We start from the raw sequence: 6,000 nt of genomic DNA, 5'->3' as shown, positions 1-6,000 counted from the left end.
GACCCAAAGCGATTTACAATAAGTGCATTTCAACCGTAAGGATACAAACTCAGAAAACAAGAAAGTGCAATTTCATTAAATAAGCCGATTTACAGGGGCGGCACGGTGGCGTGGTGGTTAGCACTGTTGCCTTACAGCAAGAAGGTCCTGGGTTCGATTCCGCCCAGTGGCCTTTCTGTGTGGAGTCTGCATGTTCTCCCCGTGTCTGCGTGGGTTCTCTCCGGGTTCTCCGGCTTCCTCCCACAGTCCAAAGACATGCTCTGGGGATCAGGTTAATTGGGGACTTTAAATTGCCCGTAGATGTGTGAATGTGAGTGTGAATGGTTGTGTGTCTCTGTGTCGCCCTGCGATTGGCTGGCGACCAATCCAGGATGTACCCTGTCTATCGCCCGAAGTTGGCTGGGATGGACTCCAGCCCCCCCGAGACCCTGTGTGCAGGATAAGCGGTTTGACGATGGATGGATGGAAGCCGATTTACAACTTGCTAAAGATAGGAGCCACTATACGTTAGTCTCTTTAGTCCACGTAGAGTCTGAATAGGTGTGTCTTTAGTTTGCGGGGAACATGTAAAGGCTCTCTGCGGGCCTGATGTCATCAGAGAGCTCATTCCACCATCTCGCAGGCAGGACAGCAGAGTCGTGATCTATTCAGAGCGAGAGAGAGAGAACAAAGCCCTGGGGGGGCTCTGCGTGGAGGACAGTTGCGACCTGTGGATCTCTTGTCTCTGTACACAAAAGTGTGAGGGTCCAGGTTGGCAGGGATCTGGGTTTAGATATGCTGAGGAACCAGTTCCTCAAAGCACTTCATCAGAATGGTGGTGAGTGACACAGGGCTTAGTCATTTAGACTGGACACTGCAGACTTTCACCCAGAGGAACGATAGTGGCTGTCTTGAAGCTGGTACTCTCTCTTGTGTCTCTCATGATGGGTTGGAAATGTCAGTGACGATCAGTTGGCCAGTTGGTTAATGTTCTTAGTTCACAAGGCCCTGCAGCTTTGCTCACATTTACACTCATCGGGCTTTGTTAAATGCTTTGTGGATACTGACCGTGGCCGGTCCTCTGGAGGCGAGAGAGGTGGGACAGCTTACTCTTTGTTGAGGAGATAATAAAAGGTGCAAATCTCATCTGACCACTTATACGTGGAGTGCTGTGGTACTATTGATTGTCTGGCACACGGCTTTGGTGCTGTTTGTGTTGGGATTTATCTCGATGGGCCCGTTGGTACCAGCTAAGGACAAGGGGGGCATATGGAGTAGAGAGGGTACGCCGGGAACCGCAGGGTTGGCGGTTCTAACCCCGGATGCTTCATGTCCCAGGTCGAAGTGTCCCTGAGCAAGACACCCAACCCCTAACCGCTTCCTGGCGCCTTTACGGTAACCCACTGCTCCCACTGTGGGCGATAAATGCAGAGAAAAATGTCCTGTATATGTAAAAATATATGTATATGTAAAATAATGCTTTAGGTGGTGTCTTGCCTGCTTCATTCATTTAGGTGGTTTGGTTGGGGATTGATTGTGTTGTGATCATCATTATCAACACATTTGGTGTATGATGTCACTGTTGATGTCCTCTGGATGGTTGTGGTTCTCCTGGCGGCATCTCCCAAGATGTTTCCTTAACACCATTTAGCACAAATTGGCTGCGTTGTCTTTAGAATTACAGCTGCTGGGCGTGGTGACTATACCACATCCAAATAAATAACCAATTAAAAGTAAGAGTGATGTTACATGTCCTCTGAACCAAATCCTATTCATGGGTGTGGATAGATATTTAACCCAAGTATAATAACACACGTCTTCATACACCTGCACACTTCTACACAAGGGTGAACATTGGTCTCAGTCCTTCGTTAAGTGCCGAAAGTCTGAAAAACAGAATAAGCACAGCAATTTACCAACTGTCCCCAATTGTCAATTGCCACTTTATCTAAAGAGCTGCTTCTGCTGGACATCTAAAAGCTGCCATTAGAACCATGAGAACTGTATCGCAGAGAAGCGTTTTTAACCTTTTTGGAACATTTACAACCAAAGCGACACTTTTGTTGTCCGCGAACATGTCTGTGTGTTTACTGCATGTCAATATTGTTGCGTGAGAGATGGACGTCTCGCTTCTCGCTCACAATGAATGACTGATGAAGTGACAGGTGATTTGTTTGGAGATGACCTTTAAGCTTGCTTGGGACCACCAAAAGATAACTTTCACTGTATTGCCTTCAGCTCAATGTCTTTTCTTTCTTTTGACCACCACTCATACTAAGCTTTCATCTCAGTGTATTCTCAATCTTCTCTTTTTTTGGACGGATTAATTAAAATCAGACATTTTCCTACAGCACCGAGACCTGATGATTGAAAATCACTGACTTGTACGATACCGTTCTTTGTTTTTTATACTGGTATCACCTCCAAGTGTCTAACTCAATTGGTAAAAGGTAAAAATGTCATATGCCCCAAAATAATGTATAAAAATGTACCCTTTTGAAAGTAGCTAAGCTCAAACTTTATTTATGCCAAACAGGGTTTTGAGGTCACGAGTGTCACGTCACAGGACCTTTACAAGGATTCCCCACTTTAATGAGCCCAGAAGCAATCAAACATCTAAAAGACAATAAAAAAGGAAATAAATGACACACTCGTTCTCTAGAGCTATTTAACGTCTCCTCAACTTAATTTACACCCAAATGCCACCCTCGTAAACCCTGATTGACAAGCATAGACACTCCAGGCTGGACACATGCACACACATGGTTGATGTCTGTCATACATTTGTCATACATTTGATCTCCACCTCCACCATTTGATACCATTTCATCACATCTCATTTACTAAGTACAATCCTTTGACTTGTACTTGTAAAACATACTTTGAACATTTAGAAATGTATAGAATACCTTGTACAGACCTGAGATCATATAGTGGTGTGCCAGGAGGCCATGGAGAAGCCAAAGGATATAACAGGTACATGTCACATTTCAGACATCCACAGTCCTTTGATGAGGAAGAAAGAAAGACAGAAAAAAGGCAATTGTTCCCAAGGCACGCAAGGAAGGACGGGAATGCCCGCCCACACGCACTCACTCATTCCGACCCTTTATTTAAATAATTGAGCTTCCTTATATAGTATGAGATCAAATTGAGCAATATGCCAGCTAGTTGAATTTTTCAATTGTCTGGTGCCCCATGTACAAAAAAATGTACAAACTTTCATTTCTCCATTTGTGTGTTCCTTGTTCTTTAATGTACAAGTTGAGGATTTTTCACTAGTGTACAAAGTGATACGGTGGGCAGGGCTGGAAATAACCCCAGGCCCTTTGTGGCATGTTGTCCCTGATTGTAATATAGAAGCAGAATAGCCTTTGAAAAAAAAAAAAAAAAGCCATAGATGTGTTTTTTTTTTTCTAAATGTTGTAAATCAGTACACTGCAAAATTCTTAGAGTTAATTTTCCGGCGTGTCGCAAAAGTGCAGAGTTGAAATCACACTGCAAAAAGTGGATTCAACTCTTACAGAGTCAATTGTAGGAAAGAGCTGGAGTCATTATTCAGTGTCAAGATCAGATTCATTTGCAACACTTAATAGAGTGTTAAATGTTTGATAGGTTTGAAATGTAACTGTACAGCGTCACACTTCTTTGGTGTTTGGTTTAACTCTACGTACTGTGACGCGTGGAATAGAGAGAGTGAGTTGGGAACCACAAGGTTGGCGGTTAGAACCCCGGCTGCTACATGTCCCGTGTCAAAGTGTCCCTGAGCAAGACACCTAAACCATAATTGCTCCCCAGTCTAAAGTGTAGAAACCATGGGTTAAACATGCAATATAAGTCACTTTGGACAAACGTGTCAGCTAAATGACATGTGATGTATTTAACACTGGGCAGATTTATTTTTGAGCTAACTTGTTATCACTTGAGTGTTGACAGGATTGGGACAATATAAACACCAGCTTAGAGTTCAAATTGAATGGTTGTTTTTTCCTCCACCGGGGCGTCTGCAGCGTATTTGTCGCATCCTAAGAGGCAGGTTGTGACTTTCTCTAGTTTCAATCTTCAAGCAAGGTAACTATTCTGATGCAACAATTCATTTGACTGTATTTCATTTATAGTAATATATGTTTTAAGGTAGAAGAAACCCCCAGGCCTTGAAACATTTGCTAGTGTGTGAAAAGTAAACAATTTACCAGAAAATCTCTTATGTATCATGCACAACGTTGTCACGGCGCTCTGTTGTGAACCTCTGTATTTCTGTGATAAGGGCCTGTTTAAATGTCTCTGTTGCCCAAAGTTCACTGATGAAATCATTATTAATTTACATGAGGCCTTACAGAGAAGGCCAAGTGTTTTTAAAATGTGAATGTGAATTCAAAATCTGTATCGGAGTAAATATTTTGTCAGCCAAATCAAATAATTTAAGGGCGACTACCTACCCTAGAGCCATTTGGGCTTCCCAAAGACCCCCCCCCCCCCCCCCCCGCCCCCGCTCCCCGCCACCATAATAAAACCACAAACACTCCTCATAATACAACAAGTATACAACTACGACCCCTCCCTAACTCCTCCCGTGAACCACGTGAGTACAAGACAACGTGTGTCAACCACAAAGGAGTCCCCGTGAGGGGAACGTGTGAGGGGGATGTAACGGTGAACATCTAGCGACTGTCACACAATGAAACAAAGGGCGTCACAGAAAGTAGCAGGTCTGGAATACATTTGGAGGTTAACATCCAGGCCCTTCCCTCAGGTGTGAGCTGAGCTGCAATGCACTGGAGGCGGACAGCTTGAAGATGGAAAACCAGACTCATGAAAGCGTACATTTCCACCAAGCTCCACCAGCTCAATGTATGAACACGTAAATGTAAGGAGGACGAACGCAGTATTATTCCTAGAATTTACAAGTCTTAAAAACTGGTTTTGTCTGTTTAAAATTATGAAGACATTATAGGCGTACTGGGACACAAAAGTCACGGTTCGGTGGCAATCCAGTACAGCAAAGAAAGGGGAAATTAATATAAAAATTCACTTGCTAATTTGGCTTCTGCTATGAAACAAACAAACCAAGCACCAAAAGACAGGACTGTAAATACAGAAGAATCAGACCACTAGACCCAGTGGACAGACATGACGGCAGGTGGAAGGAAGTATCACAAGGGCGAGAATATTCCAACACAGGTGAGCACAGGAGTAAAAGAGGTAAAAGACAGGTCAAGTCAAACAAAAATGGCTATACACATTGATTGACGTACTTAAATCACCCAACACACAAGTTAATAACGGGTATGAGCAGTTAGCAGCTTCCATCTGGGGGAAATAAAAAGAGAACAATGAAGTGAAACCAACGGTCGCAGGAGACACATTCTGATGTCAGGTGTGAAGAGATTTACACTCTGGAGATACCTGGACACAGGACGACGGGTCTGAGCAGGGCTCTAGTTTGGCAAGCTGCCATTTCCTGCAAATACCCACAAACACACACGTAGGGTCACACATACACGCAAAGCCACCCACTAACACCCACAAATGCACATTTGTGCGAACAGATTCATCATCCAGTTTCACTTTCTGTTGGCTCTCATGATCAATCATAGTCTCAGTGTTTGCTCTGAAACGAGCCATCTCTCATTGTCACCTTCAAAGGACCATCGTGTCTTCATTGCAGAGTAGTCTAGGATGAGTTTCAGACAGAGACAGAAGAAGAATTTCCTTGTAACCCTTTCCATGGTCACTGATTCTTGTATTTTGCTAGTTGTATGCTGACTGTAAGGGAACCAAATCCATTCATATTGTAGACGTATAGCTCTCTCAATGGAGCGTAATCTTTGGGGACAGCGGGGAGAGTGATGAGGAGGCAGGTGAAGGGTCAGGGGGGTTTGCTTCATTAAAAAGCGGAGTAAGGCGTTTTTGAAAGGTATTTCCCAAATTCTAACTGTCTGATTGGGATAAAAAAAATAAAGACATTTATTTTGGATGAATATCATGACAATGGTAAAGATATTATATAGACTTCCAGAG

Source organism: Gasterosteus aculeatus, chromosome 5, assembly GCF_964276395.1.
Source record: "Gasterosteus aculeatus chromosome 5, fGasAcu3.hap1.1, whole genome shotgun sequence".
NCBI classification, from domain to species: Eukaryota; Metazoa; Chordata; class Actinopteri; order Perciformes; family Gasterosteidae; genus Gasterosteus; species Gasterosteus aculeatus.
Note: the sequence above shows the minus strand (reverse complement) of the source record.